Consider the following 26,157-nt stretch of genomic DNA (forward strand, 5'->3'; position numbering starts at 1 on the left):
AGGTCACCCTTTGTAAGTTTTAGGTCTAAAACACAAAACTTTTTTTTCTGAAACAGAAAATCAAAGACTGAAAAAAAGAAAACCAATCATACATTATACAATAATCATGAGGATAAACTCAACTACAGCAGAAAGCAAAGCAACATCTTTAAAATAATAGAACATAGCTGCCAACACTCAGTGAAAACAGCTTCTATAGTTGAAAGCACATTAAAGACCTTCCCAGGAAGATTGACTATAAAAGGAGTCATAAGAAACATTTAATCAGCTGGGTGGTGGTGGCACACACCTTTAGTCCCAGCACTTGGGAGGCAGAGGCAGGTGGATCTCTGTGAATTCAAGGCCAGCCTGGTCTACAGAATGAGTTCCAGGACACCCAGGACTGTTTCACAGAAAAACCCTGCCTCAAAAAAAAAAAAAAAAAAAAAAAGAAAAGAAACAAACATTTAAACATGGGAAACATTCCACACAGAAAGCTGAAGTGCACAATACACACACACACACACACACACACACACACACAAAACAAAAATCAAAAAACAAAACAAAACTGAGCTATTGAAATAATTTTTAAGAATAGATCCAATTATATTACTAAAATAAAGAAAAAAGACTTTCACAAGCTGGACATGGTAGCACACAGCTACAATCAGAGCACTAAAGAGGTGGAGGCAGCAGGAGGTTTGAGAGTTTTAAGGCCAGCCTGGGCTACATATTGAATTAGAGGTCAGTGTGAACTACATAGTAAGACCTTGCCTGTCTCCAGAGGAAGGGTAGGAAGGGAAGAAAGAAGGGAGGGAGGGAGGGGAGGAGGGAGGGAAGGGAGGGAGGGAGGGAAGGGAGGGAGGGAGGGGACGGGACAAGAAGGAAAGAAAAGGGAGTATATATTTTTCAAAAAACACCAAGAATCTTGATTAACAGAATTCACTTCTATCACAATTTCCCTTAAACCCACAATCAATATTCTCAAGTTGTATGTCCCATAACAGAGTGTCTTTTGGAGAAATGAAACTAAAATCTAGTCCAGTGTTACATTTATAGGTGGTTTTCAGACCTTTTGAAGGGGTTGCTTATAGAAAAGTACTTTCAGATAAAGTACGGAGGCCAATATACAATTTTCATTTCAGTGTCTGCAGATAGTCCTGAAGTCAGTCAAAAAGTAAGCCAGTAAATAATGTTCTTTGCTTTAAAGAAGGCTAATTTAATGAATCAGCCAAGTTGCTCTAAACTGGCAAAAAAAGAAAACTTTTGCCAAGTCTTCCTGAGGCAAATTAATTTGTCAAAGCAAAGATGTCAACACAGTAGCTGCACAAAACTTGGGTCAGATGGAAAAAGGAAAAGAGTATCGGAGAATATCATAGTTCAAACCTCAGGGGGAATGTGGTTAGTAAGAATAAAATCTCTGTAATTCAATATTGTTGAAGCCAAAGAACAGAATGGGAATGATGTCCAGGGTTCCTCTAAATACATAATGTTAAATGCAACTGATCCACGCAGATCCCTTGAGCCCTCCACCAGACCCAGTATTTCAACTTCCCTAGCAAGACTACTTGCTCCTCCTTGACACAACTCAATAGTATACCATGTAATTCAAGATGTTCCTGACAAAATTCAAGAGGTTACCTACTCAACTAAGGACAAAAAATTGTTAGTCTGAAAAATGGAAAACTATGTGACTTCAGTATCTCCTTAAGAATATCTTAGGAGACTTAGCAATTTCCATTGCTTCAACCCCACTGCAAACCTGTGAGTTTCAAGTTTATATGGTCATAAACTGATAGAAAACAAATCAATTCAACTGAAAAATTCTCATTATTTTTCTTTAAATCTATACAAGAATGTTCGAATTAGCATTTCCTTTCTCTCTCTCCCTTTCCCGATGACTCTTCTGACAGTCACCTGTTATATTGCTCAGATTGGCCTCAAACTCCTGGGCTCATGATACCCTCATATCTCAAATGTACCTGAGACAAGCAGCACATACCACCATGCCTAGCAAAACAACATGATTCTTAACATTCAATAAGCAGAGCAGGGCAAGTGGTACACATTCGAAATCCTAGCACTTGGTGGGCAGAGGTAGGAGGATCGGGAGTTCAATGTAAACTTCAAATTTCTGGTCAGCCTGGGCTACATGAAAATTGTAAATATTCATCATCAACTGATAAAGCCAAAAATAAAATGCAGTGTTAACTATACAAAAGAATTTTTAAAGATTTATGTTACTTTAAATTATGTATATGGTGGAGGGGTAACAAATATGCACATGTACTGCCCTGAGAGCCCCATGAGCTGGAATTACTAAAAAAAAAAAAAAAAAAAAAAAAAAAAGAAATTGAACAGAGTATTCTTAAGAGTTAATTACACATCTCAGTTGTGAATTTCTCATCATATGAATTTACAACAGAAATACATGTCTAAGCTGGGTGGTAGTGACACACATCTTTAATCTTTAATCCCAGCACTCAGGAGACAGAGGCAGGCAGATCTCTGTGAGTTTGAGGTCAGCCTGATCTACAGAGCTAGTTTCAGGACAAGCTCCAAAGCTACAGAGAAACCTTGAAAAAGAGAGAGAGAGAGAGAGAGAGAGAGAGAGAGAGAGAGAGAGAGAGAGAGAGAGAGAGAGAGAGAGAGAGAGAGAGAGAAGAAATACATGTCTATATGTTTGTTACCTAGTACATGTATATCCTAATACCTAAAAAAAAAGTTTGTTCATTAAAAATATTAAAGGTGCCAGGCAGTGGTGGCGCACGCCTTTAATCCCAGCACTCAGGAGGCAGAGGCAGGCGGATCTCTGTGAGTTCGAGGCCGGGCTGGACCGATAGCCTCCAAAACAATACAGAGAAACCCTGTCTAGTAAATACAAAAAAAAAAAATATTCAAGGTATTGGAAAGACAGCTCAGTAGTTAAAAAGCACTGATTGCTATTTTAGAAGACCTGGTATCAATTCTCAGCATCTTTTTGTTTTCCAGTATCTCTATATGTAAACCACAGGTATGTAGTGCCCATAGTCTAACACAGGGTGTAAAATCACCTGGAACTGGAGTTACAGACAATTGTGAGCTGCCATGTATGTGCTAGGAAGCATCTCTAGTCTTCTGCAAGAGCAGTAGGTGCAAGGGCTCTTAATTGCTGAGCCATCTCTCCAGTCCCAGCACTTAAAAAACTTTAATATGACATTTTAGATAAGGAAAGTTATAGAAGATTAATGAGTGGTTTCCAACAGTTGAGGAGGAGGAAAACAAACATGGTAAGTTTTCTAGTGTTGTAAAGCTATTATGTATGATAATGTAATGGTAAATATATGATATTAAAAATTAGGCTGGAGAAATGGTAAAATGTCTGCTACACAAGAAGATGCAAATCCAAGGAAAGTGGAAAGCAATCAACTGCGCGCACACACACACGCGCGCGCACGCGTGCACACACACGCACACACACATACGCACGCACACACACACACACACACGCACGCACGCACGCACGCACGCACGGTTACATTATTAGGAGCTAGAGGGATGTCCTAGTGGGCAAGAATGCTTTCTGTGCAAGCTTGAGGACCTGACTTCAAAGCCACAGTACTCACAAGGCAATCTGGACTTGGAAATACTAGACTTGTAACCCCAGTGTTGTGGTGGATGAATATAGGAAGACCTCTGGGGCTTGCTATCCACCAGCCTAGCTCCAGGTTCAAGGGAGACACTGTCTCAAAAAAAAATATGGCAGAGAGTAACAGATCATTCAGGACATTCAATGTTCTCCCTGGCCTCTGCACAAGTGTAGTCATATGTACCCGCTACTGCCACACACACACACACACACACACACACACACACACACACACACACACACACACACACCAGAAAAGTAAGCAAAAGTTAAAAAAAAAGGAGCAGCCATATTTTTTTAAAGAATATATAAAGCCTGGAGGGCCTCACCCTCCCTGGGGAAACGAGGGGATAATGGGGGGGATTGGGGGAGGGCACGGGAGGAGGGGAGGGAAAGAGAGAGGGACCTGGAACTGACTTGTGAAACAACCTTGTTTCTTATCTAAATTTAAACTGAAAAATAAATAAATAAAAATAAAAAAGAATATATAAAGCCTATCAAGCCCTAAAGAAGACCCTTAAAGAAGAGTGAACTAAATCAGTATATTCTTAAATAATCAGGTCACACAGGCTTCTCACAGTGGAACCCAAAGTGTGACTGAAGAATGAAATCTTATTACAATAACTGAGACAAGCTCAGGACCAACTAAAGAAACATTCAGTCTGAATGATCAAAAGGAAAGGAACTTTCCAGAAGCACTGTCCTCAAGTTAATACAGCTGTCACCTGAAAATGTACAAATTAACCACCTTAAAGCCACTGAATGTGAAGGCTGGAAATGAAGAGTTAAGTAAATAGGTGGTGGACAGTTTCCCACTGCAAAGTAGGAGGATACAGACAATGAGAAAGAGATGGGCAAGAGAACCTAGCTGTTCTTCCAGGGACCCAGGTTCCATTCCCAGCACCGACATCACAGCTCAAAAACATCTATAATGTCTCAAAGGATCCAATGCGATCTTCTGGCCACCATGGACACTGCACACCTATGATATGCAGGCAAAACACACATACATATAAAATAAGTAAAATGTTCAGATAACTGGAGAGTATGATAACATATTAAGAGTTGGGGACATGGGGATCTAGTGTTTACTTTAATAGCACCACACATAGAAATACTTAGTGATAGCGTGGTGGCAGAGAACTAGCATTCTCATCATCTGAGAGAGTACCTGGAAGCAGTAACATTCCAGTATCAATAAACACACTAAACACCCAGACCTTAGCTTCTAAGACCATTCTCTAAAAGAAAGGGTCAAGATAATTGACTAATTATGTAACTGGACTAGAAAACCTGCAGGCTGAGCTTTGGACACTTTACACTGTAGGAAAGTGAGAAATCAAACACATATACAATGGTGGAACATGTAGAAAAGACAAGCAAAAGAGCCAGAGTTGGAACAGTATGAGAAACAAAATTCACACAGACATGCTACTTGTAAGCAGGTGGGACTGAACTCTTCACTCCTATGTGGCCTGAACATAGTAACTTTTTCCTCAAAGAATACAGTAAGGTATTAGAGTAGAGAATAATTTCACAAGAGGAAAACACACTACCTCAAGGCAGTTAATTCAAGTAAACATCAATACTGATAAATTGCACTCAAAGGCTACAGTCCTGACAAGTGGTGAGAATGACATTCTAGGTGTTTGGAGACATGACTCAGTGGTTAAGAGCACATATTGCAACCAGGAGGTGGTGGCACACACCTTTAATCCCAGCACTTGGGAGGCAGAGGCCGGTGGATCTCTGTGAGTTCGAGAACAGCCTGGGCTACAAGAGCTAGTTCCAAGACAGCCTCCAAAGCCACAAAGAAACCCTGTCTCAAAAACATTGCTCTAGCAGAAGACCCACATCCAACTGCCTGTAACTCTAGCTTTGGGGAATCTGATGCCTACTTCTGGCCTCCACAGGCAAATGCACTTGAGTGCACATACCCAAACACAAACACATACAAATAAATCTTTATAAAACGTGACATTCTATCTCAGTGATCTATCTTCCAAAGACACATTATACACCAGTCTAACCATGACAGAAACAGATAAATCCTAACTGAATGGCATGCTACAAAAGTATCTGAGTTAGGATGGAGAGATGGCTCAGCAATTAAGAGCACCAGCTGCTCTTTGAGAGGTCCAGAGTTCAAATCCCAGCAACCACACGGTGGCTCACAACCATCTATAGTTGGATCTAATATCCTCTTCGGGCAAGCAGGCCTAAATGCAGATAAAGCACTCATAAAATAAATAAATCTTAAGAAAACAAACAAACAAACCCAACAAAACCCTGAGCAGTAATCTTTGAAAGTATAAAGAATGCCTGGGAAATAGCCCCGAGCAAAAGGAGAGGAGTAGATGGAACTGTTGAGTGTAATGAGGTTTGCCAGGTAGAATCCAAGGAATGAAGGGGGGGCATTAGGAAAAAGGCTCAATAGTGTGCATTTAGTAATAATGTACTGATATTGGTTCATTACTTGTAACAAAAGTACCATATTAATGTAAGATGTCGATAAAAGGGAAGACAGAACAAGATAGACAAGAATTCTCAGTTCTAGCTTCATAATATTTCTAGAAATCTAACAGTATAAGTTTAGGTTAGTTTTTTTTTAAACAACATTTTGTGATGTAATATATGTCTGTAATTTTACTCAGTGGATCTGGGACACACACAGAGACACAAAAATGCTAAAGGCTGTAAATATTACTTAGTAGTAGAATGCTCAACTAGAATACACAAGTGTGATCCCCAGAACCACAAAAGAAAAAAAAATGCCTAAAATATGATCTTTGCCTTCAAGAAGTTTGTCTTATTGTAAAGTAATGATAGTGTGCGTGAAACAGCACAGAATACAAGAAAGCTTGAAGGATAGAGATGAAACTGTGAGAAACTTGATCTATGATTTCAGCCAAAAGGCTGAAAAATGGTAGGAATAGAAAGGTCTGAAGGCTTCAGGAAGGAGAACAAAAAACTGAATTTGCATCATAATACATACTTCAAAACAAAAGAGTGACAAACATTTACAACAACAATCCAAATGGTAAACAAATGAGAAAAAGGCAGCAAAAGGTGTAAAAAAAACAAAAACAAAAACTGGGCTAGAGAGATAGTTCAGGGAGTGGGGTGCTTGCTACAATCCTGATGACTTGGGTTCAATCCTTGGAACCAACATGGTAGAAATAACTGACTCCTGCAAATCGTTCTTTTATCTCCACAAGTGCTGTGAAACACATACACAACAAGCCCAGACATCACAAATAAATAAATACATGTTAAAAAAGAAATGCAAAAACTTTTCCCTTTGACAAAAAACAAACAAAAAGCATCTCTGACGGGTATAAAGTTGAAAGTCAACACAACAGCAATGCTCAACACTTTAAGAGCCATGTGGCAAAAACAAAAAACAAAAAAAAAAACAGCACACACCCAATTTAACATACCAGCTGACTTCTGGTAAGATGTGACCAATACTCAAGGACAAAGAAAGTGACAGCTGTTCTCTAGAGTCACAACAGGAATGCCAATAGGGAAAGACAGGAAGCAGGTGGCCAAGTACTCAACAACTTTTCACAGGACAGAGAACATAAGTTGCCTACTTTCTGTCCCATGCCCTTACCTACATGTTACCTTAACTTTCATGGTACAGCTGTAAACATTTATTAGTGTGATGGAGACTTAATTTAACAATAGAATTGAAGTCTCAGTAAAGGAAGCCAGGCCATCAGAATTCTCCATCTCCCACACTCTGCTAGAGATTAGGTAACTATTTTTAAAAGCAAAGGGGTTTGGAGGCCTACAAATCTACATAAAAATTCCTTTCCCCTGTTCCTTCCTCCAATGAAGCTCAGTGTCTCATTGTCTTTAATGTGCATACGCACTCTAAATGAGTATAGTACAAAAAAATATGCACACCATATTTTTTAAGTTCAGAGGGCTGCCTAGTACAGTTTGCACGTCATGTGATTTCTGCCAACACACCACTCTTCGGTCCTAGGCATGGAATGAGGTGCAGCCACTACAGGCTTACTCCTGGGTAAGAAGGTCAAATCTCAAAGGAAGAACATCCTAATGATTACATCTACAAAGAGCATAGACAACCTTGAAGTCATGAATTTTCTGTCATTAAAGCTGTTCATATACAGGCTAGAAAATTTAAGAAAGTAACTGAGAATCTTTCTTTCAACTCCTAAGATTTTAATAATAGTTAGGCATGGTGGTACACAGGTGGAAAAAGATGGATCTGAGTTCAAAGCCAGCCATGGTGTTCACAGGAAGCAGAAATAAATTAACTTTAATAAAAGACACAAAAGCAAGAATGGCATGGTGTATGGGAAAGTTTGAAGTAAGAAACATGACGCAGATCTTCACACTTCTGCTTGTCAGGAAAGCTCCTCCATCTTTCAGACCGCAATTCAAGTACCTTCTCCCTAGCAAGGTTTCCACCTAAGCCCTCGTTACTCATCTGTCACGTCAGCTTTATTTATTTTTTCAATCACAGACCCTTTTAGGGAACAGCAAACTTTTTTATAAGAATCCAGTTACAGCCTGCCTCGGGTTTTTCATATTTAAGTAGCTGAGGGAGGGAAGAATGAGCATCGCATGACATGTGAAAACTGAATGAAATGAAATTAAAATTTCAGTGTCCAAGTTTACCTACTGTCTGTTGTGGTACATACTGAAATAACAGCTGCCTGGCTGCAACAGAGGCTATATGCCTCAAAGCCTAAAGCATTTACTTCTCCTTCACAAAACAACAACAAAGCAGAGCTTACTGCTTGTCTTGTATGCGTGAAATGGTCCTGTCTGTGTATTTGTTGTCTATTCCTCAGCTCCACACACAGAATACAGCTTACTGAGGCAGAAGCCTTGTCTGTTTTGTTCCTTTACTACAAGAATTCTGGGCCAAAGTAAGGGCTCAGTAAACATCTGGTGAATAAATGAGTGAATGGTCTAATGGCACAGAGTTTAAGCTTTCTCCTATTAAAGTCTCTAGTAGAGATGACCAAACAGCTAAAAGTACTGCTGTTCACCAACTAGAGCAGGATGCTGGAACTCCAGGGTTTTTATACTCATGAAAGACTCGACTACTGCAAAGTGACATAGCACTGACAGCTGTTTGTGCTTCTGTTTATCTAAGATGCAAATACGCTGAGAAATCTTATTTCCTGTACAGAGGACACAACACTCCATGCCAAATCTTTAATAGATGTTCATAATAACAAGAGACCTAGATCACGTGCTAATTAATTTTTAATATCGAGAATGTTCCTATGGGGCTCATCAGCTATCTAGTCTGTGAGCAGCTGAAAATTCTCTAGAAATTAAAAGGTTACCACCCACAAACCAGAAGCAGCTTTTTAATCTTTCTCTACTAGCCAGAGAGTGGGTGTGTGAATTCAAAAAAAAACACTAACCAACTCTGTTGGTGGAGGACAAGGGATTGTTGAGTTAAAAACCCATCTATAAGCATCTCTGTTACACGACACTGTAAAACTATCACCCACGCACAATTTCAGTTTCAGTCTTCTAATCTGCAAATGAAGGTGGAAGGTAGACCCCAACTCCTGGAGAAATTCGATGTCACTAACATTTCCATTAAGGTTCTTTTCCTTCAGGCTTTGTGACAATTTCTTTTTTTTTCTTTTTTCTTTCTTTTTTTTTTTTTTTGGTTTTTCGAGACAAGGTTTCTCTGTGGCTTTGGAGGCTGTCCTGGAACTCTGTAGACCAGGCTGGCCTCGAACTCACAGAGATCCGCCTGCCTCTGCCTCCCGAGTGCTGGGATTAAAGGCGTGCGCCAAATTCTATATACTTCAAAAAGGCAAGGGTTTTTAGTTTAACTTCTAAAATTTAAGGTACTGGACAAAAAAACAAATTAAATTTATGCTATATTCTAAAGCGCCTACCTGCTTTCCAATCTTGGGAGTTTCGTTGTTTTTTTTGTTTTTGTTTTTGTTTTTTTTTTTTTTTTAATAAAAGCCAATGTAGGAATCCCAGCCTTTCACAGGGACGATCGTGGCACAAGGAGTTTTTTGACAACTATATCAGACTTACAACAACCATTTTAGATGGGGTACATGGTCGTCTTTTCTTGACTTAACCTAACTTAAGGATATGAGCTACAATACATCCAGACTAAGATAAAACGTGTCACTAAAGCAAAGATATTCGCCAACACCTCAAGTGGGCTGCTCTAGAAATCCCCGCAGCAGATCCACCAAGGGGATCTCCATCAACGCTGTCTAGGGTCCCGACAGACACTGGACCACTGGACCAACAACCATCCACACCTTAGCTGAGGCTGAAATCCACAGCTTTGTAGCGAAGCGCAGCTCGCTGCGGCCCACTCACTACTCTCCACAAAAAGGGTTAAAATAAAGGGCACCCTAGGGCCAAGCCCGGCCCACCTAGATAGACTCCCATCTCACTGATTCTCCCCAGGACAGCGGGCTTCCTCCTCCAAGTTAAACCACAAGTTCAGAATCAAAACAAAAGGTGCACGACTGGTTTTTGGTGGCAAGGGCTGACTCTCGGTGGCCAACTTCTGGGGACCGCAGGGCCGGGCGAGCGAGGGCTCTAAGTCCTCAGCTGGCTGGGAGGCCTAGGGTCTTGAGCGCGAGTCCTCACACGCCCCTCGCTCAGCTCAACCAGAAGGGGAGCCCGGGAGTGCCGGGAAGGGGGGGTGGGGGAGAAGGTGTCCCAGTGACAGACCTCAGGAGGCCCAGCGATGCAGGGTCCAGCCGGAGGCCCGGGGCTTCGGCGCCACCGAAGCGGCAGAAGGTCCAAGCCGCTCCAGGCCGCGAGGAGGCCCGGCTGCCGCTACGGGCTGCGCTAGGGAGACCGCCCGTCCCCACCCACGGCCTGGACCAGTCACTTACCGGTGGGGAGACGACGGACAGCCGGCGTCTCCGCCAGCGCCGCGGCTCGGGCTCCAGAGCCGGCTCCTGCCGCTGCGGCCGCCGCGCCCGGTCCATCCCCGCCCGGACCACCCCCCCTCCCGGCCCGCCCCCCCCCGCGCCGCTTCAGCCGCTGCTACCACCGCCGCCGCTGCCACGGCCCCGTCGCGCGAGCGCGAACCAGCGCGAGGGAACGACGGCGAGAGCGAGAGCGCGCGCCCGGTGGCCACCGCCGCCCACAACCTCGGTCTCCCGCTGACGGCGCATGCGCGAGGCGGCGCCGGGCGGAGACGCGCACGCCGTAGGGGGCGTGACCGGACCTAGAAGGTGTGGCCACGCCTCAGACCCGCCCACCCACGCGGGCGCTGCAGGTGGTGCAACCGCCTCCAGGTGAGTTCTTTCGCTGCCTGGAGTAAAATCTGAGCACTTCGACGTCTGTGCTCTTCGGCCTTTCTGCCTGATATATCCTCAACCCCTCGGCCCTTGGTCTCTTCAGTTTCTTGGCCCTTCGGCCACTGAGCTCCTTGTATCCTCAGCCCCTGATTGGTGCAGGCAAAGGCTAATTTCTGGGGCCCATGTCCCTAGTCGCACAGGATTCTCTTTGACTCCCTGAGCCTTCCACCTAACGGGCTGGGCTGCCTTTTCGTCAGGTATCGCCTCTGAAGAAACTGATCCCTGTAATTATACCGGATGCTTTAGCTTAATTTCCGTCCATCACCCAGATGTGGAAGCTTCTTCCGGAGGATCTGGGAATGCAAAGTGGGAATAAAGAGAGTCCTTGGCCTCGCAGTTTGAGAGCTGGTAGAGACGCAGTGGGCGAAATTTAGTGGGGGATGACAGAGTACTGTCCAACCCTGGAATTGGAAAGAGTACACTGGTTGAAGGTATAGCCTGGCTAGCAGGGAGCTGGGAGACCACTGACTGGGCTGCAGTTGTGACTCAGAGATAGGTAAGCAAGCACAGGGACAGTTTTGGGATTTCTGAGTTTCAGGAGGCCAGTTGCAAAGCTAGTAACTTGGCCATCTTGTCTGATTTTAAACGATTGTGCAGGGATGTGACCAGTGGCCTGGGGGTGGGGTCAGGAGGCTACTGGCAAGATGGCTAAGGCAAGGTAGAAGAGTGGTCATAGAGAAAAACGTTTTGGGGGTAAATAGGTAAGTGTTGATGGATTGGAGGCTGAAGGGGAAGGAAGTGGCAGGATTGACTCAGGTTTGAGGCTGGTAAGGATGAGCTTGAAGCTTTAAGGGGCAGTGTGAATGAAGCCACTAAGAAAAGTAATCTGAAGATGAAGAGTAAATGTATGAAATTGTAAAAGAATAAGTTATTTTTTTAAAAATGAGTGATAAACTTAAATAAAAAAATAAAACTGAAAAGAAAGAAGAAAATTTAGAAAAATATTTGTATCCCTGAGAAAGGTAAAGACTTACTTTAAAGGCATGGACTACAATTGACATTATTTGATAAATTTTTACCAAAAGGTATGTAATTTATAAACACTATTAAGAAATTAAAAAGGCATGCCAGGCAGTGGCGGTGCACACCTTTAATCCCAGCACTCGGGAGGCAGAGGCAGGTGGATCTCTGTGATTTCTAGGCCAGACTGGTCTACAGAGTGCATTCCAGGATAGCCAGGGCTACATAGAAAGACCTTGTCTTGAAAAAAAAAGAAAAAGAAAGAAAGAAAAGAAAAGAAAAAAGGCAAGTTATTGATTGGAAATGAACGCTTAAGTAGAATATATCCAAAAAAAGTCCCATGTCCAGGATATGTAACAACTCCTTTTTCTCTCCTTCAGTGCCTTAAATGTGCTAAGAGCTAAACTACATAGGTATCTCCTTTGCCCTAAATAGTAAGACAAACAACCCAATAAATCAGTAAGCAAAAGACTTTAGTATTTCGCAAGATGTCCATTTAATGACAAAAAGATAACATTAGTCATCTAGGGATTTGCAGATTCAAACCACAAGATACACACTGTCATTGGAGTGGCTAAAATTAGAGACTGGTGATCCACCTGTCATGCTCTTATTCATCTCCTTATCCATACTTAATGAAGAAACCCAGATAAAGGAAAAGCTAAGTGTCTTAGTGTTCTATTGCTGTGAAGGGACACCTTGGCCAACGTAATTCTTATAAGAAAGCGTTTAATTGAGGCTTGCTTAGTGTTTCAGAAGTTTAGTTCATTATCATCAAGGCAGGGAGCATGGTGGCATGAAGGCAGACATGGAGCTGGAGAAATTGATCCACAGTTTGCAGGAAAAGAGAGCCACTGGCCCTGGCCTCAAAGCCAGGGTGAACCCTCAAAGCCCACCCCCAGTCCAACACGGCCACAACTACTTCAACAAGGACCTACCTCCTAATCCTTCCCAAGTAGTGTCACTCTCTGCTGACTAAGTATTCAAACATATGAGCCTAAGGGGCCATTCTCATTCACACCACCACACTAAGTCATGCTTCCACTCAACACAATACAATGAAAAAACAGCCATGCTTTCCCCAGAAGCGGATGCAGAGTCCTTGGATCATATTCTCCCTCCACCTTTGATACCTGTAAAATGAAAGCATTAATACTACAGTACAGAGTTAACTCAGACATATATGTCATAGCAACTTCATTTCCCCCTAAATAATAAGGATTAGTCATTGCAGCCTCTACAGGATGTCTTTGCCTATTGAGATGCCAAAAGTGGCTTAGTGTCTCCTATTGTAACTAAGACCCTGGGACCAGCTTAAACAATTGTATATCTTCATCTGGTTCCTGCATATGATTCAGAACTATTGTATACGAGGCATTAGACCCAGACTTAGTGTTCTCTTCCACAATTAACAATTCTTAGGAAATAGATACAGGCTGCTAGAGACAAGGTATAGAAGCCACTTCCTCATGCAACTTACACCTTTGTCTTTGGTTTTTATTGCTATGAAAAGACACCATGACCATGGTGCTGTGGAACAATCTTTGTACACTGTAAATGGGCATTACTCTTATTGTCAATAAAAAGCTGATTGGCCAATAGCTGGGTAGGACGAGATTGGGTGAGGCAGCCTAACACACATAATTCTGGGAGGACAAGGACAGAGTTAGAGGAGTCACCAGCCAGACACAGAGAGAGCAAGAAGGGAACACCCTACTGAGAAAAGGTAAAGCCACGTGGCAGACCGTAGGTAAGGAATATTGGTTAATTTAAATGTAAGAATTAGCTAGTAACAAGCCTGAGCTATTGACCGAGCATTTACAAGAAATATCAAGCCTCTTGAGTAGTTATTTGGGAACTGATAGGCAAGAGAGAAACATCTGTTTACACCAAGGCAACTCTTTTTATTTTTCCAAAAATTTCAATCTAATTGTGCATATTACCAATTATATTATTTCCTAGTCAAAATAATCACACACCAACATATAACCCTTTTGTCTTTGCCCTGAAATAAGTTTCATGAAATGGCAACTCTTATACACGAAAACATTTAATTGAGGGGGCCACACTTACAGTTTTAGACATTCAGTTCATCATCAGGGTGGCATGCAGACAGATGTGGTGCTGAAGCTGAGAGTCCTACATCTTGACTCAGAGGCAACAGGAACTTGACTGTCACACTGAGTGAAGCTTGAGAAAAAGACTTCAAAGCCCACCCCCAACAAGACTGCATCTCCTAATAGTGCCACTCCCTTTGGGGGCCATTTTCTTAAACTACCACAACCTTCCAGGCCGATTTAAGTGTGTACAATTTTATCTCTTACTGGATTGGGTAACACTGATTTATATTCAAGGAACATTGTAATTAGTTGTTTTGTGGTTCAGTATTCAGTGTTCACCAATGCTCAGCAAGCCTAGGGTATCTTAAGAAGAGTATGCTTATCCACAGAGAAGAAAGGGCTTTGCTCCCAGATTCAAAAGGTCTGCATTGCAATTTCTGTCATGGGCCTGCCAATAGCTCTAAACATTTCCATCAGCCCCTCTTACAACTGAAGCTCTAGTTGGTTTTGCAGAAATTTTGACTGAATATTTCTTTCAGAACAGATCTCAGAGTTTCTGGTCATCTAAGCATAGCTTAAACTTGGACTTTCAATCTATAATAACAGTGCAATTAGCAACTAGCCAAAGCCACTCTGTGCCTGTTGCTGGGTCTTAACACCTCCCTTGGAGGAGGGGGATAATAAGGTGCAGAGTCAACAACACAGACATTGGGAGTCAGATGAAAGGAGAAACAGCAGACTCATTTATTTAGCAATGAGAAGAAATTTATATACCCTCCCAGCACCCAGGCATTCTGATCCATTGACATTTCGTAGTCACCCCTCATTGGCTAGACACAATCAGGACCTCTGATTGTCCTAGACAGACTTCAGGTTGGCTCCCCTCAGAGACCTGGTAGGTCTTAACTTCCTACATGTGCCTTTGTTTCACTGTAATGGTCTAAGAAGAGATACTTGGCCATTCATTTCAGACCAGTATTTGATTAGGAGTATCCAATGCCTCATCATGCCATGGACTACCAGAAACAGGGTCATTAATATCTTTAATATTGTTAGAGAACCAGCTCAAGAACTCAGAACTATGTACCTCAACTGCCCTGTAGCTCACTATAGATCAGATCTCACAGAGATCCACCTGCCTCTGCCTCTCAAGTGCTGGAATTAATGGCATTCATGACCTCCCCCTGCCCTCTACACTAATTTATAAAGCTCTTAAGATTGTATTCCTGGGCCAGAGACATGGCTCTGAGGGTAAAGGTACTTTGTGTACAAGCCTGACAACCTGAGTTCTACCTCCAGATTCCACCCTGGAAGGAGGAAAACAACTCCTAAAAGTTGTCCTCTGACTTCTACAAGTGCACCATGATACATGAAACCCCTCCCCATGATAACAGTAAGTACAGCTCTTTAATTAAAATTTTTAATCATTTTTTCTATTCTTGTTGGACTGGGGATTGAGCACAGTAGAAGAATGCTTTTCTGCCAGGCATAAAGCCTTGGATTCTATCCCCTACACCAAAAACAAAAAAAATAGTAGACTGTTGACTTTAAAATAAATTGCAAAGCCAGATATTCATTTCAATGTCTCCAACATGGAAAATACTAGAAAAAGGAGATTTCAATTGCAAAGTCCTTACTCTGTGTATAACAAAAACTAAAAATAAAGTTAAAATTTCTTATCCTGCATTGCAAATCACAGTGTGTGTGTGTGTGTGTGTGTGTGTGTGTGTGTGTGTGTGTGTTTATAATGGAACCCAGGACATCCTGCTTTCTAAGAAGGCACACTAGCAGTTAGATCCCCAGTACCTACAAAGTCAGTTACAAATAAAAGCATCCAGGTGCTGGGGATGTAGCTTAATGGTAGCATGCTTGTACAAGTCCTATCCTTAGCACCCCAATTCACACACCACTAATGTCTTTAATTCTGGAAGGAAAGAACAGCTTTTTCAGTCTTCTGTCTAAAACTTCACTGTTCACAATGACATCCCTAAACTTGTAACAGAGCATCACCTGGGAGCTGGGTAAAAGTGCAGCATCCAAGCTGAAGTCTTCATTGTAACAGGAATCCACAGGCATTTCACATGCACAGTGCAATTTGGAAAGCACTGTAACCTTGAGCTGGTGGTACATGTCTTTAGTCCCAGCTCTAAGACAGAGGCAGACAAATCTCTGTGAATTTGAGACCAGCTTAGTCTACATAGTGAGACCTTGTCTTGAAAAATGTGTAATCAAAATTGACTTACAAATGCTATTTAGCAAATGATTCTTATAGGAAATAAATGCGGGAGAAACTAAAAGCTAAGTTGTCGCTCACATCTGTCAGAACTTTCACTAAATCATTGGAAATTCCTTGTACACTGTTCTAGGTAATTTTAAAGATTTTTTTAAAAAGACTTATTTATGTGTATGAGTGTTTGCCTGCACATAATATGTGCACCATGTGCATACCTGGTGCCTGTAGAGGCTGGAAGAAGGCATTGGATTCCCTGGAACTGCAGTTACAGATGGTCGTGAGCAGTCATATGGGTGCCGAGAATCAAACCTGGGTCCTCTGCAAGGTCAGCCAGTGCTTTTAACCACTAAGCCACCTCCTCTACCCCATATGGTGTGTATGCATGTGTGTGTGTGTATGATGCATGTATATGGGTGAGTGTGTCTGTCTGTCTGTTTCTGTGTGTCTGTGTATAATGCATGTGTTTAGTGCTTATGGAGGCCAGAGGAAGCTGTTGGATCCTCTGTAGCTACATGCAATTGTGGGCCGTCCAGTGTGAGTGCTGGGAACTGAACTTGTGTCTTCTGGAAAAGCAGCAAGCACTCTTAACTTGTGAACCATTTTTCTAATCCCAGTGCTGGTTGGTTTTAATTATGAACTTGACACAATCTAGAATCACCTGGAAAGAGAAGCTCAACTGGGAACTATCTAGATCAGGTTAGCCTGTGGGCATGCCCGTGAGAGGTTTTCTTAATTGCATGAATTGAAGTGAGAAGACCCACCCTGAAAACGGGCAGCACCTTTTTATGAACTGAACCCTGGACTTTATAAAAGTGGAGTAGGAGAACTAAGCACTAAAAGCATGCTGCATGCATTCACTGTCCCTCTGCTTTTGACTGTGAATGTGGCCTTTCTCAGACTCATGCTTCGATGACATCTCCACAGTGATGGGCTGTAACCTGGAATTGTGACCTAAAATAAGCTTTTGCTCCATAAGTTGCTTTTTTGCCCAGGAAAATTTATCTCCATAAGTAGGATGCATTAATGTCTTATGTTTCCAGATCCTCCTGTGTTTGTCAGTATGCACTTCACTTACCAGTGCGAGTAACCAGTTAAAAATGTAGCCTCACAAAATTTAAACTGAGTAGAAACTATTTAAGATCTAAAAAGGCTCAAAAAAGACGGTTCCATCCAGTGGCCATGCCACACAGGAGCATGGAAGCATTGAAGTCCTCCTGAATAATGAACTTGGATAAGCCTAGTAAGGTGGTTCTCACTTATAGTCCCAGTGCTGGGAAGGCAGAAGCAAGAGGATTGCTACCTGTTCAAGGCTAGTCTAGTTTACATAGTGAAATCCTGTCTTAAAACCAAATGGGGAGTGGGTGGACAAAAATGACTTGGAGTAAAAGTGCAGAAACCTGTTGACTCAAGTTCAGTCTGAAAGTCAGAGTGCGATAGCACACGTATGTAATCTTAGTGCTCTTGTGAGCTGGGAAATGGAGGCAGGAGGGCAACTCCCAAAAGTTGTATCTGGCCTACCTCCATGCATGTTCTGTGAGCCATATGCAAAATAATAATAATAAATAAAAATTAGGAGTGGTTGGCGCTGCAGAGATGGCTCAGGGATTAAGAGCACTTGTTGCTTTTGCAAAGGATTTGGGTTTAGCTCCCCACACACATGTGTTGCCTCACAACCATCTATAATTCCAGTTCTCATCTCTGAGGGCACTGCATGTGTGTGTGTTACACATGCATACACGGAAGCAAAAACACTCATAAATCCAAAAGAAAAAGTGGAAAAAATGTATTTCCACGGAGTCAAGCAAATTACTGTATGCTAATAACTCTGAATTTCTACCTAGTGTGCAAGTTTTTCTCTCCCACCTCAGGGCCTACACACACCATTTACTTAGTACAGCTTTCTAACAGATGACCTGAGGCCTCAGCTTAAATGTCATTTCCTCAGGGAAGTTTTTTTTTGTTTTGTTTTTTTGTTTTTTTGAGACAGGGTTTCTCTGTATTGTTTTGGAGGCTGTCCTGGAACTCGCTCTGTAGACCAGGCTGGCCTCGAACTCAGAGAGATCCGCCTGCCTCTGCCTGGGATTAAAGGCGTGCGCCACCAACACCCAGCTTCCTCAGGGAAGTTTTTGCTGACCCCATAGCACAAATCAGCTTCTTCCATGAAGTACTCTCAAGACATCCTGAACTTCCCCTTTCTGGGCCCAGCACACATGTAACTTCCCCCCTTAAACATCTCTGGATGGTGAACTCTAGAAATCTGGGGACCTCTCAAATGTTCTGAACTCTCTGGCCCTCTGCAGATCTTCAGGGAATTATCAAATGAGTGAATGATGATTCTATTCACTTTAAATAACCGCTCCTTGTGTTTGGCTGAGAAAAAAAAAAAAAAAAAGTGTGTCTATGCAGGTGGCTTTTTGGCCAGCAGAGGGCAGCAGATTCCCCAGAACTGGAGTCACAGGCAGTGTAAGCCAACCTAGTCATCTAGAAGTGCATCCAGCGCTCTAAACCACTAAGCCATTTCTCCAGCTCCTCCCACTTTTATGTTTAGCACATTTTTTGTTGTCTCATTTGTGCCTCCAAAGATTTAACTCCACCTATCTAGCTTTCAGTCCTGAAAATGCATGTGAGGTACTCCTGCCCTTAGCACTTAGCATGAACTAGAGATGGCTGGCCTGCCTTCCTGTGCAAATATTTCTACTCCACCCCATGTTTTGGACGAGTCACCTCAGTGCTGTCTCCTTCTGCTGTGGCCCTGACCTCACAGATGAGCTTTAACCTGAAAAGAATAACCCTGAAAGGAATTGGAGTGCCCAACGAGTAAGAATAATTAAGCCACTATGGGGGTGGGGGCTGGTTGGTAGTAGTGGGACAGATAAGTTTGCATCTAAGCTGTCTCCCGAGCTGTCTCGGGCCAGTGTTCACTTGACACCCAGGTGTCAGTGAACTGCAGCAGATTTCACCTGTTCTAATTCACTTTGAACAACGCCTACCTTCTAAAAAGGCTACTCCTGGTATGCTGTACAAACTGTCCTGTTCTCCCACCAACAAAGTTATGTGCCCAACTCCTCTTCCCCCTTCCCAGAAAGCTGTTCTCTTGAAGAGAGGTGTTTTCCCCAAGCAGAGCTGGTATGTCCAGCAAGGTACATGTAACATAGCCTCTGTATGCAGTTCCCCATAACATCATGTCATTCACTACACCACAATGACTCAGCCCAACAGAAGACAAAAAGTGGTATACACTGGTTCCATCCCTTCTCTTAGAAGCAAAGAGGTCTCCATAACTGAGAACACATGCTAGCCTAGCAGGTTCCAGCACATTGTTATTTTCCAACTAACTCTGTAGATTGCATTAAAGAAAATCCTGTTGAGTACCTGGATTTTTTAAAAGCTAAGTACAATGGTAAAAGAAGTATTAATCTATCCTGAAACATATCTGTTGGAATTCTTGTTTTAAAAAACAAATACAAAGCTGGGTCGTGGTGTTGCATGGCTTTAATCCCAGCATTCAGGAGACAGAGGCAGGTGGGTCTCTGCATTTAAGCCCATCCTAGTTTACAGAGTGAGTTCTAGGACAGCTAGGACTACACAGAGAAACCAAACAATGAAACACAAAACCAAAACCTGCTCAATCTACCTGCAGTGACTAACACAAAACCAATATATGCAAAACCCAAAGGAATGGTCCCTGTTTTATAAACTGAGTTGTTCTTCCACTGTTGGAGGGTGGGCAGATTCCTAAAACTATTTTTGTGTGTTCAAGTGAATGCCTTCATAATGCATTCAGAATACCCGAGGTGAAAAAGGAAATGAAGAAATTAGGACTGTTGTCACAGAGTTCCATGAAAAGCACAAGTGTCTGGGGCTGTTCAGTGCTCCTGCTGCTTTTAGTTGGGTTCAGTTTCCAGCACACACATGGTGGCTCACAGCCACCTGTAACTCCAGTTCCAAGGGATCTGATGTCTACTTTGGGCATCTAGGGGCACTGCATACAAGTGGTAGGAAAAGAGGATCATGAGTGCCAGGGCCAGTAGTAGAGTCACCAGCAATGTTGGAGAGATTAAAAGTGGTTAAAAGCACTAACAATTGTAGAGGACCCAGGTTTGGTTCCCAGACCCGACATCATAGCTTCCAACCATTAGTAACTCCAGTTTCAGAGGACCTTACTCCCTCTTCTGGCCTGTGCACAGATATACATACAGGAAAACAGCAAATGAATGAAAACACTCTAACACATAGAATTTTAAAACATCTTCTTTTAAAAGTCAGCATTCCAGGTAGTTTTTGTTGAGTTAAAGGAGCCAGATATAAAAGAGCATTGCTGTGTGGTCCTTCAACCTGAAGTTCAAAGACAACGAGACAAACTATCCTCAGGTTCAGGTGTTTCTGACACCCCCACTATGTTCCATAAATATGTCAATCTTATTCCAGGAATTGCTCTTATTTCATGTCAGCTTGTCACTGAAAAACAAAATCGGCACACTTGTACTAGCTGTGCTACCTGCGGGTCTACCAGATTGCCTCTAGTAGGAGATGTTCCAGTCTGTTGATCTTAGTAGTGGTTATGCAGATGAGTGTGTTCACAGAATTGTATTCTTTAGGCTTGTGTACTTAGGCCAGGGGTATAGCTCTGTGGTTGAGTGTTTGCTTAACATACATAAGGCCTTGGGTCCCATCCCCAGCACCGAAAGTGGATTGGGATAATGAAAAGGTGAAAAAGATGTAACCACTCCTTTAATGTTGGTGCAAACCTTTCCCTGACTCTTCCTCTGACTGCCACTGAGGACCTCTGAGCAGAGCTGGGTGAGGCTTCATTTCCTTATTTCTTTCTAACGATATTCAATAAAACACAGATTTTGTTTCATGACCTGATCTTACTAGAAAGGAAGAGGACATGGCCGTGTTCCAGAAGGGCTTAGCAGGTAAGATGCAGGTGAGAACACTAATGAACTTGCCCACAGTATTAAGAACACGGCCCTCCATAAGACCTGGAGGCGGCAGGACAAAGCCTCTACACCACCTCCTTTGTACCCACTCCTACCAGAGTCAATCTGGTAGGCCCACAGGTAGCACAGCTAGTGACCAGGGGTACAAGTGTGCTAATTTTGTTTTTCGGTGACAAGAGCACAGCAGACAAGCTGACATGAAATAAGAGCAATTCCTGGAATAAGATTGATGTATTTATGGAACATAGTGGGGGTGTCAGAAACACCTGGACTTGAGGATAGTTTGTCTCATCTCTGCTTTTCTTAGCTTTCTTCTGTCCAACCAGCTTCCTCCTCCTGAGAAAGTGACTGTCTGGTTCCTGAGCCTCACACCAGACTTGTCACAGCATGGCTTGTGACCTGCCTTTCTCTAATCCAACCAAAGGAATCTCATAGAAAGGTTAAAATTGTCTCCTTGGGAGTCCATGTCCATCCTTAGACCAATCTACTGTGGCTACAAGCATGGGTTATTGTGACCTCCCAGAACAGAGTTGACTTCCAAAATGGAACAGGTTCTCAAAAGAATAGGCATTAAGCAGGACAGAGATTGTTACAGATACCATGATGGTGAGATAGAGGAGAGATGAACTAAATCCATGTCATCTGGCCTGCTGGCTCTCTGATAAAATGTAACCTCTCAGCCTTCGTTGCCTAGAGACCCAGAGGTGAGGCTTAGCAGGGCTCTAGCATAGAGCTCCAGCCAGTTCATCAAAGGGTTGGAGGATACATCAGAGAAATCTTGGGTCCTATCTCTTGACAGGTCACTCAGCTTGTGCCACAGGGGCAGTCCTGTGAGAGCAGTGGGAGCTTACCAGTCTGGGGTCCCTGGATCAGGCCTATGCCATAGCCAATCCAGGTTGGGACCCACTGCGAATTCCCTTCCTTCTCAGGCTTCAGTCTCCTCATCTGTAAAAAAGGAGGCAATCAGGCTACCTACTTGGAGAGGCATCAGAATCATGATTTAAATTTCAGTTCTACCCAAAGAAGCTGCTGCTTTTAAGGACTTCTGTTTTATTTTGAAAATAATTGCAAGTTTACAGCTTATTTGAAAGAGTAATCCAGAGAACTCATCAGATTCAGCGGTTCCTAGCAGGCGGTCACGTCTATGTAACTGTGCTTTCCCTGTCTTCTCTCACCTGAAACATCCGAAAGTGCAGTGTGTGTCACACCGCATGCATTTTCTCACCTGAAACATCGAGAGTGCAGTGTATGTCACACCGCATGCATTTTCTCACCTGAAACATCCGAGAGTGCAGTGTGTGTCACGCCGTATGCATTTTCTTCCCGGCTTTGTTTCCTAAGAGCAGGGCTCATGTCTTCCTTCACCATCATAGCTATTGCTCTGGTTAATTCTGTCAACTTGACACAAGATTAGTGTCACCTGGGAAAAGGGAACCTTAATTGAGAAAAATGCCCCCCACCAGATTGGCTTGTAGGCATATGTGGGGAGCATTTTTTGTTGTTGAATGATGTGTGCAGTGCCACCCCTGAACTGGTGGTTTGGGGCTGTGTAAAATAGCAAAACTGATTAAGCCCTGGGAAGTAAGCCAGTAAGAAGTGTTGCTACATAGTATCTACTTCAGTTCTTGAGTCCAGATTTCTGCCTTAGCTTCCCTCAATGATGAACTGTAACCTATAAACCAAATCAATTCTTTCCTCTCCCAAGTTGTGTTGGTCAGTGTTTTATCACAGCAAAGAAAACAAACTAGGTTAACAAGTTCAATCAATGTAATATTGATAACAATACTCAAAGAAAAAAGTCAACTCCTAGAGTCGAGAGAGAGGCTAGTATCAAGTTCACTTTTTAAAATTATTTTTATTTATTTACTAATATGTAGGTGGGTGCCTGTAGAGACCATAGAAGAGTCAGATCTCTTGGAGCTGGACTTACAAGTAATTGTGAGCTTCCATGTAGGTGCTGGGAACCAACCTTGGATCCTCAGGAAGAATAGCTAGTACTCTTAACCATTAAGCCACCTCTCCCACCTTTCTAGATGACCTTGAGATTCTGATTCTGTCTCCTCCTGAGTTGTTATTGCAGGTGTGCAGTACTGGGGTTCCAATCCAGGACTCTGTGCATACTAAGCCAACATTCCTCTATGTCACACCCCCAAACCAGTAACAGTGCTGTGTGATTGATAATTCATACCCAGTGTTGCCATTGTCTCAGTGTCCCTCTGGCTTCTTCGTTTCATCAGAGTTCAGCTTTGTTGAATTGCCATGTCTTTAAACTCCTTTGGTCTGCAGCAGCTCCCAGGCCTTTCTTCATCTTGCATGGCATTGATATTGTTGAAGAGCACAGATCATTTGTCTAATAAAATCATCTCAAAGTGGGTTTGTCTGAGGTCTCTTTGTGTTTAAGTGCAAGCTCACATTGCAGTGAGGACACTTTGGAAATATTGCTGTGATTCTTTTGGGACATCAGAGGATCAGAGGTGGTAGAAGTGACATGTAGCTGCCTCCCACTAGTGAGGTTAATTTTGTACTGTACAGAGTCAGCACCATGTCTGTTACTGATTATGTCATATTGTAGGTACTCTGTGCTCTTTACCACTGAGCCTTATCTCCCTGTTTGTGTGTGTTTGTTGTTGTTGTTTCTTTTTTGAGATGATCTTGCTATGTAGCTCTTGGCTGGCCTGGTACTTAGTATATATCAGAAACTGGTCTCACATTTGAGATCTCCCTGTGATAATCTCTAAGAACCATATTCCTTATCAGATACTTGATGTACAAGCCTTTATTCTAACCGTGGTTGCTTTTATTCTCGATGGTGTCTTTAATGCTTAAAACTTGAAGAAAAGATCGTAACAACCTCGTGTAGCTCAGGTTGGCCTCAAATATATATAGCCAAAGATGAACTTGAATTCATGGTCCTGCTGTCTACCTCTCTAGTGCTGGGATTGCAAGTATGTGCCACTACACCTGATTTATGCAGGGCTGAAGATCAAACCCAGGATGTCATGTATGCAAGGGAACCTTCTATGAACTTAGCTACATTTTCAGGCCCAAACTTTTCCTTCCTTCCTTCCTCCCTTCCTTCCTTTCTTTCTTTCTTTCTTTCTTTCTTTCTTTCTTTCTTTCTTTCTTTCTTCCTTTCTTTCTTTTTTTGGAGACAGAATCTCATGTAACCTGGCATGCCTGAAACTCTATGTAAACCATATGAGAATGCTCAAAATTGCATGACCATAAACATGTGTGAACATGCTGCCATATGTGAATGATCAGACAGTATGTATTGGAACATGTAAATATATGCCAACATATGACAGGGATTGGAAAGTGCATGTGTAAGAACATGCCTGTACACACTGACATGTGGCCATACAAAATAATCCCTGCTTGTGAACATGCACTTACGTGCCAGCATATGACCATGCTTTAAAACTGCATGCATGTAGCTGGGCGGTGGTGGTGCATGCCTTTAATCCCAGCACTCGGGAGGCAGAGGCAGGCAGATCTCTGTGAGTTCGAGGCTGGGCTGGACCGATAGCCTCCAAAACAATACAAAGAAACAAAAAAACCCAAAAAACAAAAAACAAACAAACAAAAACTGCATGCATGTGAATGTATGTATACAGGTTGACCAATGACAGAACTAGAAAATGCATGTGTGTATGTGAACCAGTGAACACATTGTCAACCTATATGCATACAGGAACTTCAATTGAGAAAATGACTCCATAATACTGGGTTATAGGCAAGCCTGTAGGACGTTTTTTTAAACTAGTAATCCTTAGTGTAGGGATCAGTCCATTGTGGGTGGTGCCACCCCTGTGGTGGTGGCTCTGGGTTCTATAAGAAAACAAGCTGAGCAAGCCAGTAACAGCACCCTCCATCTCCTCTGCCTCCTGCCTCTAGGTTCCTGCCCTGCTTGAGTTCCTGCCCTCACTGTTTTAAATGATGAACTGTCATATGGAACTGTGAGTGAAATAAATTCTTTCCTCCCCAAGTTGCCTTTGGTCACAGTGTTTCATCACAGCAATAGTAACCCTAACTAAGGCAGTAAGTTAGGCTTATGGTTAGGCTTTTTTGAGACAGCATATCATTATTTAGCCCAGATTGGACAGGAACTCACTATATAGAGAAGTCAGACCTCAAACCCACACATAATCTGTCTTCCTCTGCTTCTCAAGTACTAGGACTAAAGGAGTGTGGCCACATCCAACTGTATTCTTTTTGTTTGTTCGTTTTTTTTAAGACAGGGTTTCTCTGTGTAGTCCTTGTTGTTCTAGAACTCGCTCTGTAAACCAGGCTGGCCTTGAACTAAGAGATCTGACTGCCTCTGCCTCCCAAGTGCAGGAATTAAATGAGCATGCCACCACTCCTGGCTCCTATAATAAAAATAATAAATAAATAAATAAATAAGCCTACCCTAAGTCTAATCCTAATTAAACCACAATCTGTAACACTCACCCTAATATTAATCATACCCTAACCTCAACTGTAACTCAAAACTGTCTTAGTATTAACCATATCACTAAATCCTAACCATAACCCTTCCCTTTATGAGTTGCCTTTGAGATAATTTTTATCATAACAACAGAAAAGTAACTAAGACACTTATCTTAACCCTAAACCTAACAATATCACTATGATAGTTTGAATGGAAATGGCCCCACAGACTCATGTGTTTAAATGTTTGGCCATGCTTCTTGGACTCTCCTGGCCCCCAGAACTGTGTTTAGGTGAACCAGTTCCAGCAGACCAAGCCATTCAGAGTCTGCCTACATCAAGGTGCTAGTTCTACTTTCACCCATGGGAAGAGGAGAGCCATCAGAGTATAGGACCTGCTTGCACCCACCAGAAGAGAACCTTAGACCCATTCCCACCAGGAGAGGGAGAGACCCATTGGCACCCACTGGAAGAAGAGATGGGAAGACAACAATGTAAGAACATATTCAACAACAGAAAGACCAATATGATGTCACCAGAGTCTAGGGACTCTACACCAACAAGACCTGAGCAT

The 26,157-nt window shown here is 42.6% G+C and overlaps 1 protein-coding gene and 1 long non-coding RNA gene across 2 annotated transcripts in view; one reads left to right on the plus strand and one right to left on the minus strand.

The window, feature by feature from the left end:
• Tmcc1 (transmembrane and coiled-coil domain family 1) overlaps positions 1 to 10,604 on the minus strand; it is a 155,447-nt gene extending 144,843 nt beyond the window's left edge. Inside the window, exon 1 of the mRNA XM_040737576.1 lies at positions 10,486 to 10,604. The gene's annotated coding sequence lies outside the window, so the exon portion shown is untranslated. The remainder of the gene's footprint in view (positions 1 to 10,485) is intronic.
• A 24-nt stretch (positions 10,605 to 10,628) lies between these two features.
• LOC121136704 lies at positions 10,629 to 25,085 on the plus strand. The gene is made up of 4 exons (XR_005873764.1): positions 10,629 to 10,893; positions 15,276 to 15,369; positions 21,060 to 21,128; positions 25,050 to 25,085. It is a non-coding gene; the product is annotated as an uncharacterized LOC121136704 (long non-coding RNA).
• The last annotated feature ends 1,072 nt before the right edge of the window (positions 25,086 to 26,157 follow it).

The sequence above is a fragment of the Mesocricetus auratus genome, unplaced genomic scaffold, assembly GCF_017639785.1.
Source record: "Mesocricetus auratus isolate SY011 unplaced genomic scaffold, BCM_Maur_2.0 Super-Scaffold_100676, whole genome shotgun sequence".
In the NCBI taxonomy this organism is placed as follows: domain Eukaryota; kingdom Metazoa; phylum Chordata; class Mammalia; order Rodentia; family Cricetidae; genus Mesocricetus; species Mesocricetus auratus.